The sequence below is a fragment of the Marmota flaviventris genome, chromosome 2, assembly GCF_047511675.1.
Source record: "Marmota flaviventris isolate mMarFla1 chromosome 2, mMarFla1.hap1, whole genome shotgun sequence".
NCBI lineage: Eukaryota > Metazoa > Chordata > Mammalia > Rodentia > Sciuridae > Marmota > Marmota flaviventris.
In genome coordinates this window covers 175,459,855-175,473,729 of record NC_092499.1, presented here as the reverse complement: position 1 = coordinate 175,473,729, position 13,875 = coordinate 175,459,855, and the positions used below count along the sequence as shown (strand labels likewise).

Below are 13,875 nucleotides of genomic sequence, written 5' to 3'. Positions count from 1 at the left end.
TATTAACTGCAGCCTTTCTCTGAACTTCAGTTTCTTCAGCTCTTTTAAGACTGGGGTGACAACAGCTCCCGCCTCATAGGGTTGCTGGGGTGAAATGAGGCAGGAGAAGTAACCTCTTGGTCCCTTTTGGGACACAGTGATCAGAAAGCAGTGTAGGAGGGTTTAGGTTTGCCTTGCTAAGTTGTTACCTGTAAAGTACTCGGAATTTGCAGGCGCATATTAAATGCTCAATAAATGTTTGTTGCATGGTATTTTTAGATAAATAAGAAGGCAGGATGTGTTGGGACCTTAGTCAAAAGGCTGAAATAAGAAGGATGAGGATCTGCCCACAAACCTTCCAGATTACCTTCTGCGCTAAGAGATCTCAGCTGCAAACTGTTAGAGCCGGTGACTGCTGCTCAAAGCACATGGCTAGGCTGGTCCTGGTGGGAAGGCTTTGGGCCACAGAGCTGCAGAAGTTCTGATTAAGTGCTGGGCCTACTGCTCGACCGCTCTGGGATGTGGGCCGTGTTGTTCCATATTTTTGGGCCTGTTCCTTTGGTCAGACTGGCCAAATTCATCTCACAGTAATCGCAAAGTAAAGTATAGATGTCACTCACAGACTTGTCACATCACCATTTTGAACTGTGCTTAGCAGGTGGGCTTCGTGTACCTGGAGGGGGCTCTAGGTCAGCAGCAGGAGCTCCACTGGGTGGGACAAACCAAGCTCTGGTTGAGGCTGGCAGCCTGTCAGGCTGTGTCTGGGGCAGCCAAGGAGGTGAGATGTGGCATCTGCCAGGATGAAGGGTGACCTGTGAGTGGTGCCAGAGGTGCCCAGGAGGGCCACTGCTTTAACCCAGCATCATGTGACTCACACCTTCCCTCAGGCTATGGAAAGGGCCATCCCACCTTCCATGCCCCACACTCCCTGGGAAAGGTGTGTCCTCTTTGATGGGACACACAAGCGAAAGCCAAAGTCCTTTCCACAGGGGAGAGGCAGACCCAGACCTAGGCTGTCCAGGGGGCCTCCTGACAGGAGGGCAGAGCCTTGGGAAGTGTCAACCTGGCTTCCCAGCTAGGGACCTGTGATCACAGCCGCATTACCAGCTGCCACATCAGGCACTCTTGCGGGGTGCTGTGTGGTGGGCCCAGCCATGTGCAGCCACTCTGTCCCACTGGCTTGTTGTGTAAAGCGGCCTCTGGCCTCTGAGTCTCCCCGCTGCCTCACCAGCACTGCTTTCCAGCTGTCATGTGCCACCTTTCTGCTGACAGTACCTTCCTTAGAGGACGCTGTCCTCAGCTCAGGTCTCACCTGGGGAGGGGAAAGGGAGGTTGAAAGATCCCAAAGAGTATCTTAGCAGATCACAGGTGACTGTACAATTTCGTGAGCTTCTCATGAAATTGTGAGGACTTCTCACAGGTCCTCATGCCTGGTTGGCGAGGGTGTCCCCATCTTCTGGCCCCCCTGCCTCAGTTGCGGAGAGCGCAGCAGGGAGCTGGGACTGGAGGTGCTGCTGAGCAGGGGGTGCATGGTTAGGAGGGTTCATCTTCCGCCGTGGAAAGCTGGGATCAAGACCCACAAGTGGGCTCTTGTTGACAGTAATTAGCTGCAGGGGAGCAGGAGCAGCAGAGTGGGGGGCTGGCCCTGAGGAGTCTGTTTTCTTTCCAGATTTCACACTTTCCCAGTGCATCTCGGCCACCCCAGTCCAAAGCAGATGCTGGGTCACCCCTTTCTGGGGCAGTGGAGCAGAAATTATCCATCTAACCTCTCACATGACAGGTGTGGAGAATTCTCCACTGCCCACTGTGTGGAGGAGCCCAGACAAGAGACTGTGAACAGTCCAAAGTGAGACTGTGATGTGTGTTTCACATTGGAAATCGGAGGCTGGGGAGAAAGTCTCAGTGTAGTTCTTGCCAGGTTTTCCTGCTGTCAGCTGGTGCTGGGGGTGGGGTCTGTTTAGTCATAGTGCATTAGTCTCTTTTCTCTTGCTAATGACCCATTACTACAGACTGGGTAAGTTCTAAAGAAAAGAGATTTATTTGGGCTCATGGTTCTGGTCTCAAATCAAAGGCCCACATCTGGTGATGGCCCTTCTTGCTGACAGTTTCAGGCAGCACAGGGCATCCTGTGTCAAGGGAGGGAACAGGCCTATCCCTCTGACAAAGCCACCAGGATCCAATCATGGGGGTTCCACCCTAATGGCCTTATCTAAAGTTAATCACATCTCAGGGCCACACCCACTAAACCCGGTAGTCGGTTGCTGATTATGTTTTCACTCCCTCATTACCTCACAGTGGGGTCTCCAGCATGAGCTAGGGACACACCATATTCATACTTCCTGCCATACTTAGTAACTTACTGTTTTCCACTTAACCCAGAAGTAGGCTCTGGCATAATCAAAACGCCATACAACTATCTCATTTCCTCTGCAATATATCAAGTTGATGGATCATTTGCTTAATCATCCCTTATTTTTGGACTTTTTTGAGTTATTGCCTCATAAGTTATAGCAGCAAATCTCTCTCCACCAAGTCCTCTCCTTATTTAGTGTTATCTGAAGCTGGATTTCCAGGAGCAGAACTGGAGGGTATGGGGCTAAGCACGTCTCAAGCTTTGAAAGTATGTGTGGCCACGAGCCTTCCAGAAGACTCTCCCATGTTGGCTAGTGGGTGGGGCATGGTGGAGGTGTCCCTGCTTGGTGCCCACACCTAGCCTGCAGCACTGTGGATGACTGAACAAACCATGGCCTGTTGAAGTCTATCACATTGAGATTCCCTGGCTGAGGACAGTTGGCTGGGAAGGGGTGGCTTATCAAATTTCAGAACCTGCGGTGGGGAGGGTACTGTACAGTTAATACTACGCTCAGCTCAAAAAAAGCGCCCCCAGTTTTCAAAGGAAGAGACCAAGGCTGATAGGTAGTAAATTATTCAGTATTATCCTATGCCCACTCTCTCTCTGAGGGCAAGAAGGCCACCTCTGAGGTGGCAGGCCATGTTATCAGATTGCACAGGCAGACAGGTTAAGGTAGAGATGGCGCAGGGCTGGGAGGGCAGGCCTCAGTCCACAGAGCCTCTGGGGGATCACAAGCACGCAGGAAAGAAGGCACTTGGAAGAACCTGGATGACTACGGGTGCAGGACGGCGTTGCTGCCCTGGGGCCCACACTGTCTAGGACAAGGCCATACTTGATCACGTGGCTTGGTCTGGGGCAGGCCCAAAACTCATCTCTTTGTAGGCCTTTTCTGTTCTAGGTTCCTCTAGATTTAAGTCCCTGAAGGGTAGGCTTCTTGTCTTACTCCTGAGGCCTGGCCAAGGTGGTTTCCAGATAACACCAATACTAACAGTTTTACCTCTAAAATAAGTTTTACAAGTTTTACCTCTAAAATAAGGTAGCTCAAGCTTGAGGGGGTGCTGTGATGCCCACGCCCACAGTTAGCCCTGGAGGGGAGGAAGGGCTGAGCAGAACCAGGGCTGGTGAGGCCTGTGGGGTGTCTCCTAACAGCACAAGGAAGCTAGGGTGGGAACAAGGCCTTGGGACCCATGATCAGATCTGTAGCTGCCCCAGCATGCCTGGGTCCCTGCTTCCAGGATCAGTCAGTTTTTTTTCTAACCTAAAAAACGGGGGCTCCTCAGTTTTCTTTCCTGAAAAATAAGAATGTGTGTCCACGGCAGGGTGGTTTTAGCGACACTGGAGTTACTCCATAGAAAGTATGTAGAAATCGGGCCTCATCACATCATTAAGCTTAGTGTAGTCGGTCGGGTTGGATGCTGGTGCTGAGCCTGGTGATCCCATGCCCACTCCCTGCCTTCTGTCTTCCAGGTCGATCCTTTGGGACCCATAGTCTCATCGTGTCTCCGACAGGACGGCAGAGGGTACAGGTGATGGCTTGGCTGGTTGGCGATCTCCCGACAGCGACAGCTGGATCTCCGGCAATGTGAAGCTTTTGTTTGGGTTTCCCCCTCCTTTTAGTTTTTATTTCCCCCCTCCCCCCTTTTTTAATTTAAACCATCAAGACTTTGGAAGAGCAGAGAGCTATGCTGTGGACAGGCACCATTTCTTTAAAGAAATTCAGTGTGGACAAGGCATATGTATAAATTTCACTGTTCGTTTTTGTAAGGGTTTAGGGAACGATTTTGGTTTTGTCCTTCATTTTACCTCTGTCTCTCTCTTTTACACATCTCCCAGTTCTGCTCATACAGCATCTCACTTCTTGGAGAAGACCCTTCTCCCCGGAGAGCATTTTGGGTTTCTCCTGGAATGGGACGTGAAGACTCAAGGAGGCCATGGGCCACCTCCCTACCAGATGCAGAAACTGCCGGATTCCTTGGTGGGCTGGTCCTGGCCCTTGGCCCTCGATGGGACAGAGGCGAAGAACCACCTGGAAAAGGGCGACTAGGGCGTGGCCAGGAGGACTCCAGAAAGGAGGCCTAAACTCTGGGTTTGGTTCTCTTTAAGCTCTTGGGAGCCCCAGGCCACACCAGGATTCTCAGTGCTGGAAATCTGTTCCCTCTTGTGTCCTTTACAACTGGGAGTCCCCAGGGAGGAGGTAGCATGTGACCATCCCCATTTGCTGCAGATGACTGGCCACCCGACCCCAGCCCCACAAGCCCACCTCTCTGTTAGGAAACTGTTGTGCCAAACCTCTGCCCAGGACACACTGGGTCTTCCGTGGGCACCTGTCACTGCTGAGGTCACCCCTCCCTGCTGCCTCCTGATCGTCGTCTTCCCAGGTGTGCTGCAAGTTTCTAGGCCATCACAGAGACTGCCGGAGGCCACCAGCCAGTCGTGACCATTGCCATGATAACAGGGCACCCTGAACTGGCCACCACCTTCGTGCGGTGAAGGGTATGCCCTGTGTGCCGGGGTCCACGGTGTCACACCAGGACACATGTCAAGAACCATCTCCCTCTCCCCCAGGGACTTTGCTAGTGCCCGCCCTCAACACAAGTGCGTCCGATGGGAAGAGAATGGAGCTGCCCTGGGCAGGAAGGTGTCTGGCAGAACAGGGGAGAACCCGTGCCTGCCAGGTGCCGGTGTGGGGGCTTGTTACCCTAAAGCACCCCTGGCTGTGACCCCTCGACGCTGCCATCACTGTCTGGGTGGCCCTCTGCTCCTGGCAGTGCTCTTGCATCCTCCCTCTTGGGCTGCTTCTCCAACCTGGCCCTTCTCCCTGGGCGGCCCTCTGTCTGGCCCTCACATCCATAGCAGCCAGATGGGATTGGGCCTCTGGAAAGAGGAAGGAGTCATTCCTATTTGTCGGGTGTTTTGTTTTTGTACCTAAACCAGCAGAGGAGTGATGGGGAGGCACCTGGAGGGCGTTGTAGTTGGTGTGAGACCAAGGGGGACTTCCCCCAAAGCAGCAGTCCTCTGGCCCTGGGGGTGTGGGAGACCAGCACAGCATGGAGCCCCTCAGCACCAGAGTTCTTCCTCCCCTTGGCCGGTGGTTAGCTGCTGCCAGCAGGATCCCACAGGCGCAGGGCCCATGGTGGTCACCTGTCTCCTCTCCTGACTTCTCAGGCAGCCTCCTGGGCACACTCTGCACTGCAGCTGGAGGGTCGGGGCATCAGGGTTCCTTAATTGAGTGCATGTCCCTTCTCTGCCCACCCCCCCCCAACCAGTCTTCCCTGGGGGTCAGCTCTGCCTACATGAGCAAATGGGAAAAGCAAGTCTCCAACCCGGCACCCTGGCTGTGGTCATTCTGAAACCCCCCATGCGGGCTTGAGCCTGGGATGCCTACTTTTTGCCCGCCATTCTCTCCTGTTTCTCCCAGTCTCAGCTCTGTGTTCTTAGGGCCATAGCACGTCCTCTTGGTGTCATAGTCTTCCCCTGTAGGCCTCAGGGAGGCAGCTCGGCAGGGGGATCTGCTTCCTTACCTTTCCTCCGGGACTCCCAGCCAGCGCCAGCTTGGTGGTAGGACCTCCCTCCTCAGCTCCAACTAGGGCCAGCTCTTTATCCCCAAGTGCCTGTCCTTCCCGCCCCACCTCCCTTCCCCTACTGCTCCATTTTGTCCACCACGGGTACACGGCCAGGTGGTGGGCAGCCTTGGGTCAGCCCCGGGGCCCATGCAGTCTCTCAGGGCCACCCCCTCAGGGATTGGCCCCCTCTTCTATCTCCCCTCTTCCTCCTCCTCCCCAGGCCTCTGTGGGGCCTCATCTCAGCACCTCCAGGTTTTTTAGGCCTGTCCCAGTTCTAGGAGTTTCCACACCTAAGGCAGCACTCAGTCATCCTCTTCTCCTTGGGTCTGTGGAAAGGGTGGCTTGTTGGAGACATCTTGGCCCTGGCCCTCGTGGGTCTGAGCTCGGATTTCCCTTAGTGTGAGGCAGCCAGGACAGATCACAGTGCCTTAATCTCTTGCCTCCCCCACCAGCCCAGTGAAAGTATGGCTTCCCTCCCCGTCTGTCCATCTGTCACTTGCACTCACATTCCCTCCTACCCACAGACAGCCCCGGGGGAAGGAGACCCTCTGCACTCCCACGCCCCCTTCCCAGGGCTGCAGCCAGGCACAGGTCTCCCCACCCACCTCCAGGCCACTCCCGAGCAGCTTTAGCCCAGGACTGAAAACTGCTGCAGACAGGTGCACCTTCAGCCTCCACCTCCCCAGCAGGTGTCCTGCCCCTTACCTCTAGCCAGGAGGACACGGCAGTCTGCTGCTTCCAGGCTGATTCCACCTGACCCCTTTCTGGACACCGGGACTAAGGTTGCCAGCCTTAGCCTCATCTCATCCCAGGGGCATTGGGACAGGTAATGGGAACTCCTTCCTCCCACCCTGATGGGCTCTGCCCGCCTGGCTGCCTTTCTGAGGGAGTGTATCAAATGTTTACCTAAGAAATACCCTGTTTACAGCTGGAGGAGAAATGTGTCCACAGTGGGTGGAGATTTAACTCTCTGGAAAAGGCCTGGCCTCCTTTGTGGCACTGCCAGTGGTGGCCCCAGAGCGGATGCAAGCAGAGATGCCTGGGTGGGGGGAAGGCCCCTCACTGCCCCTGCTCCTCACCTGTGGTGCTAAGACCACTCCCGCTCCCCCATGGCCTCGCCCCAAACATTCCCGCCTCCCTGCCCCTTCCTCCGAGAGCCTGGGCTCCTTACATATCACTTGTCTCCTACCCTAGAAAACCAGTGTTTGGAGCAATAAGATGATTATTTTTGCTTGAATCTTTTTCTAAGAAAAGGAAAAGAGCTGGCATTGTGGGAATCTAGATGCTGTTGGCTGTTTACCTCTTTAGAAGACAAAAGGACGGTGTCTGGACTTTAGCCTTGGGGTATCTTTGGACGCTTGGAAGAGCAGGAGTCAGGCTGCCATCCCCAAAGGAGGGGACCCTAACTCTGCCCTTGCCTTGCCATAAGGCCCCTTCCAGCCCTGCCCACCAAGTGTGCCTCCCACCATTCACCCTGCCCTTGTGCTCCCCCACCACCACCACCACACACATCTGGAGGCACTGGCGGTTCTACTCTGGATGGGTCTCCCTCCCCTTGATTAGTTCTCCCTCAGGCCTGTCTGGCACACAAGACAGCTGCTGGCAGGCAGCCTCAGAACAGCCAAGCTTCTTTATCAGCTCTCCAGACCAACGGGGTTTGGAGGCCGAAGCCCGGGATACTGCCTCTTCCTCCCTCCCACACTGAGCTGGAGCACAGTGTGGTCCTGCCCTGCCCCTGGCTCTGAGGGCAGGGGGCTCCTGTCCTAGATATGCTCTTGAAGGGAGACCAGTCCCAGTGCACTGTAGTACTGGCCACTGTTAGCATCCACCACCGTCACCAAGAGAAATCCACTGCCATTGGCTGCCCAGGGAACCCTAGGATTGCAGAGGCTATCAAAGGGAGCCCCCCACCCTAGACACTTTCTAGGAGAGACCATGGGAGGAAGGGAGCTTATTTGGGGATGCTTTAAGTCGTCTTGTGCCCTAGCTTTAAAGAAGTCTTGTACCCCAGGGGCTTCTTCCCATCAGCAGGGCAGGCAGGATGTACAATAAGTTTTTCAAATTTGGGACAGTGTTGGGCGTGAGGGAGGTTTAAAGCCAGGCACAAAGTTAGTTTTAAATACTAGTTAATAAATCTATTTTTCTTTATTTTCTTTTTTTGCACAGAAGCTGGTAATCTAGGACCTACGTGTGAACAACTTTATATGAATATTTTTTGTACTTGGTTTACTTGGGTTGGTATGATACATTATATTTAAGTTCCTTGAACACTGTGGATCCCCCTAATGTGTATGAATGACTGAGGCTTTGTAAATTAAGGGACGTTTGTGTGAATAAAGTTATTTGATGGGGTCAAAGAAGCCATATGTGATTTGAAAATGAGCATTTCATGGTTTCGTTGTCACCTGTTTGGGAGGGTGGTGAAGCCAGCATATCACAGCACCACTGTCCTGTTTGATGGTGGCATAAGGAAAGGATGCTCACCACTCAGTATTCCCATGCTTGACAAAACTGCCAGTGGCCCTCCGTGGCTCTTCCCGTTCCACACCTGGAAAACACACCTAGGAGGGCAGGAGCCTGTCTGAAGTCCTGCCTCCTCTCCTTGGGGGAGGGGCCCTGAATGGGGACCTAGACCTAAGAGAACCTCAGTGGCCTCCAGAATGCTCTGCAGCCCTCTCGGCCCCAGCCCTGCAGGTCTGTGCAAGTCCTAGCCCTGAAGAATTTTAAAGTAGAAAAAAGGTCACCGCTGCTGGGCTGGGGATAGTGTTCTAGAAAAGCGTGGGCTCTATCGAGGGCCAAACTGACAGGGTGAGCAAACCAGGCCACAGTGGTTGGGTTGGGGATGGGGGAAGGAGCACATGGCCCATCTCCTTTAGCCTGGTCCAACAAAAGCCACATTCCATGAGGAATGGAGTCTGGAATTGGCTCAAAACCTTCTGATCCCTCCCCCCTGCTGCCTGGGTGGTGGGATGTGTGCCCCCTCTGCTGATGAGAAAGCCCAGAGAAATCAGGCCACTGGATGAGTGGGGGGGACCGGGAAGAACAGGGATTTGTGCCACTTCCAGTTGGGACTGGTAACAGCCGTGCTGAACCTATTTGCTGGGGTATCGAGGAGGCGGTGGTGGCTACCTTTGGAGCAGTAGAAGACTAACCAAACGCTGGGTGCAGCAGGCAGGCCCTCAGCACATGCACCTAGTTTCTAGTTTCCCAAAGAAGCAAGGTTGGGGACTCCTGAGACCTGGAGAATGCTAGGCCTGACATTCTGGCATCATGCAGCCTTGGTGAAGCTTACCTGTCGTAAGGGTTGATGGTTAATGTGGAGCCCACCATTCAGGGCCTTTCTGAAGACCTGTAGACCGTGGAAAAATAAAACCACCAGAGGCCGAGTCAGAACTATGGGATGTGAGCTGAAGGGAAAGATGGGACAGGCTTGCCACCTGACCTGGAAGTCCACGGACCACACTCCAGGACCAGGGTTTGGGCTCCAGTGGCTGCTGGGGATGAAGCTTCCTGAAAAGGATTCTCTGTCCATATCATGGACAGTAACCTGGGCGTTGAAGAGGACAACCCACACGTTTTGGGTTTTTATTGAGAGGTTTATTGAGCTAATTCACCCTCTCAAAAGTGTACAGTTCTGTGGGATTTAGTATACTGAGGGAGTTGTGTCACCATTACCACTAATTCCAGAACATTCTTTATCTCCTCAAAAAGAACCCAGTACCCATGAGCACTCACTTCCCAGGTGTCACACGGGCAGCCCCTGGCAAGCTTGCATGGATCTACTTTGTCTTTGTCTTTGGATTTGCCTGGGCATTGCATATAAATGGGATTACACAACATGCATCCTGATTATCAATATTTCATTAATGGTATTCCATGGTGTGGATATACCACAGTTTATCAATTCGTCAGTTAATGGGTGTTTGGATTGTTTCCACTCTGGCTAAAGAATATATTTTTGGCCAAACTTTTTCAAAAAGGCTGCACACTTATAAATTCCACCAGTAGTGTATTTTTTGCTGTACCCTCTTCCACATTTTTTATTGGTGCATCCCATCTTTCTTATGATAGGTGATCTACCAGATGTAAATGGTCGTAGGTCGTAGATGTCCATCTATCCTCTGTCCTATTCATGGTGAATAAGAGACATGCTTTAACTTGAGTCAGTCATTTAATGGTTCAGCCTGGCCCCCTGCTTAGTGGAGATAAAGTAACGCAGACTGGTTCTGCTGTCTGAGGCACGCCATCTTTCTGGCTTCGTTTTCTCTTCCACAAAGCAGTGAGTATCCACTTTGAATGATGGTTGGCAGGATTGAGGGTGTTCGTGGAAGATGCATGGTGGGCACCCCTTCAGTGTCCCAAGCCCCGTGGATTAGGGCAGAGTTCAGAAGTGAAGAGGTGGGGAGGAGCTCAGAGTGTGTTGTTTGGGCAGGGGTGACATGGAACCTAACATAACCGTAGGAGGATCTGCCGAGGGCCATGATCTACAAGGCTGAGAGGTGTCACTGTGACCCTGGAAGGAAGGATCTAGAATATCAAACTAGGCCAGTTTTCATGTCAGTGGAAGGAGTTTGACCTCTGTGTCCTCACTAATCACCCCCGCCCCACTCCCAGGGATCCTGGCTTCAGACCCTGGATTAGTGGTTCGAGAAATACCCGCCCCCAGCCACCTGCTGGCTGCCAGCAAGGAGCTCCTAGTCTAGAGGAGGGACTCAGAAGAAAGAGGCATCATCATCGTGACAGGCCTGGTCTGAGGGAGAGGGAGGCTCCAAGGGCCTGGGCAACCCTGGAGGCAGAGGGGAGACTTCCTGGAGGAAGCAAGGTCTGAGGGGCCACACTCAGGCCACCCTGCTGCGGCCCTGAGCCCTGCTCCTCCAGGGCCTGCTGTAGCACCCAGCTGTCACGGCCCAGTGTTCTAAGGCCCACTGGGCACATTCCCTCAGCCTTTCCTGCCTTTCCAGCATCTTGAGGGCAGCTTCTGAGTCTCCCAGAAGGTCTTTACCTCATGACACCCCAGCTCAAGGATCCAACCGAGGTCCCATGGCACCGAGACCCCCTCAATTCAGTGTCCACACAGATGTCCTTTGAAATCAGTAAAACGTTGGTGCCAAGGCTCCAGAACACTAGGGACTTCCATTGCCCCCAAGGCACCTCCCAGCCCCTCGTCTGGCCTGTGGTCCTTCCCCACCCTGCTTACTCACCAGACCCACTTGCCCCCGCTCCCCTCAGGCTCTGCCCCCAGCCAACCTGGCTTTCTTGCTGTCTCTCAGCACAGGGGACTTTTCCAGCCTGGGGCCCTCTCATTGGCTGCTCCCTGCATTGGTCCTTCATTGCTTCCTTGCTCATCACCCCCTTAAAGGAATACGCCCTACCATCTCTACTTCTTTAGCATGCTCTATTTTTCTTTATAGCACTTAATCACTAGCAGGAAAGTTTTATATATGTACATATGTATAATGCATATGCAGATGTATACACATATAAATAAAATCTCTAGATAGTTCTTTAAGCAGAGCCTGACATGGCACACAGGAGACATTGTGGCACATTTGTTAAGTAGATGGACAAGAACACGTTCTATCAGAGCATGCTATTTCACTGCAGTGGAACGGGTTTTGGGGGGCCTGCAGGGTAGGGGGCAGCGCCCGGGTAGGAACCTGGAGCTCCTGAACCCTGGCCCAGCCACTGGTGGGCCTGCAACTTCTCTCCATTCCTGAGACTTAGTCATAGGCTACTTCATTCCTGCCAATCCCTGAGAAGTAGGAACGAAACCAGCTACTTGAGAAGGAACACGCCAAGTGTGAGCAATAATATTTCGGGGGCTTGATTTCTTTCATCTGGATCAAGGATCAGCCAGGGCAAAAAAGTCAACATGTCAGGCTTTGCAGATCCCGGGGCCAACTGCAGTTCGTCAGCTCTGCCATCATGATGTACAAGTAGGGAATATGTCAGCAGCTGAGTGTGGCTGTGTACCAGTAGAGCTGTAGTCATGGGTACTGAAATGTGGATCTCACATACTTTTCACCAGAGTGTTACAAAGTCGTGTTCTTTTTCAATTATTCAAAACCACATGACCTATGTAAAACCACGCGCCTCCAGTGGTCTAGGCTTGCCCCTAGGGAGCCCGTGGCAGATAGCATGGTGCGTGGCATAGGGGTCCAGCTCAGGTCCAGAGGGGTGAAGGTGAGGCCATGTGCGTGATGGCGATGGCAAGATCCAGGCCCTAAGGTTCTGCTCATCTCTAGATGGTTCCTTGGCCTGTGAGGGAGCTAAATATGGGGAAGTGGATGTCACCAACCATCCCACACAGTCATGAATCCAGAAACAACAACGTGGGAGAAGCAACTGGAAGAGGAGTCAGGATGCCGGATCCAGACCCATCCCTCCTGACAGCTGTGCAAGAGGCAGCAGCTTCCCTCCTCCCTGGTCTAATGGGCTTCTGGAATCAAACAGAGGGTTTGGTTTGCCACTTTTGACCTCTTAGTCTTATGACTTTGGGCCTGTCGCTCTCTGAACCTCAGTTTCCTCACTTACATAATGGCCATGATACCAGCACCTGCCTCAGAGATTTTTCTGAGAATTAATGAGATAGTGCATAGAGAATACAAAACAAAGTACCTGACCAGCAGTTAATTATCCATAAATGGCATCTATTGATAGTATTTTTAAAGAAGAAAAACATTTTATAACATGTTCCTCAAATAGTCAAAGGGGAATGCTGTGTGTTTCATTTCCCTCCCGAAGTCCCTGTGCATGCTCTAGACCCTGAGCAGTGCTGTAGTAAGAGCTGCTGGTCAAGCTTTCTCAGATCACTGACGCTTCCACATGGAGCACCTGCTAGCGCTGCCTGATTGACATTGCAGAGAAACGCTTCAGAGCCCACTTGCTGGGCCAGCTTTGCAGCTTTACAACCCTGATTCCCTCTGAAGGCGTGTTGGCTGCCCCATCCTGTTTCACAGGGGCTAAAGTCACTTCCTTCTTGCAAAAGCCTTCAAAAATTACCTCAGCTTGGTCAACTGGTTCCCTGAGGGCAGACCAGAAGATGAGGAATTTAATAACAGGAGATGAGGCCCAGGCAACTTGAATGTGGTAAGAACACTGAACAGTCGCCCCAGCCAGCAGACCAAGGGCATTGCCCAAACCCGGGCATTCCTGGTTCCCATGTTGACTGGGCCCAGCCGCCCTCCAGCTAGTGTTTACCCAGAGCCCAACACCGGCAGGGAGCCTTATGCCAGGAGGCACCTGTAGATCAGCGATTCTGTACACAGACTCTACCATGAGTTTGCCCAGGTTCAAAGCAAGTGGCTCTACTACTTTAGGACTCAGTTTCCTCATTTATAAAATGAAGATAGTAACTCTACCTATGTCTGTGAGGATTAAGTATTGCTGCACAAACTGGAGAGCACAAACAGCAGCAAGTAGCTTTCATCACCCAGGCCACCTCCTGGTCCAGGATGGCTGCTGGAGCTTCAGACATTTCATCCTAATCCCAAGTAACATGAAAAAGAGAGGGATGAAGGAGACTTTCCCTCTCTGTTTAAGGAAACTTCCCTGAAGATAGACAGACAGACAGACAGACACACACACACACGCACACACACACACCACTGCCACTTACATTTCTTGGCTAGAACTTAGTCACTTGGCCACAGCTGGTGCCAAAGAGGTGGGGAAGCAAAGGGGACAATGGTTTTGTTACTGAGGCTGAGGGGAGATATTGTGACTAGCTGCTCTGGCGTATCGAGTATGCCTCTGGCTTATTCTAATAAAGGTTCAGTATTACCATTATTAATAATAGCTCTGCAGATCTAGTTTCAAAAAATAAAGATAAAAATAAGGAAGTAAAAAAAAAAAAAAAGATATAACTAAATCAGCTCTTTCTTGTAGCCAGATAGGATCCAGGGTGTCTTTATCAGAGTCGGGACAATGTCTAGGTTACAGTCCCAGTTCCGCCATTTCCTGTGTGCTCTTGGGAAGTTT

General features: G+C 52.4%; 1 protein-coding gene across 2 annotated transcripts in view; it reads left to right on the top strand.

Annotated features, from left to right (window-relative positions):
• Stk35 (serine/threonine kinase 35) overlaps positions 1-8,255 on the top strand; it is a 41,548-nt gene extending 33,293 nt beyond the window's left edge. Inside the window, exons 4-5 of one of the 2 annotated variants that reach the window (XR_003585280.3) lie at positions 3,800-6,721; positions 8,062-8,255. The gene's annotated coding sequence lies outside the window, so the exon portion shown is untranslated. Of the gene's footprint in view, positions 1-3,799 lie in introns of both variants that reach the window. The other variant, XM_027954359.3, reaches the window with a different exon arrangement.
• The last annotated feature ends 5,620 nt before the right edge of the window (positions 8,256-13,875 follow it).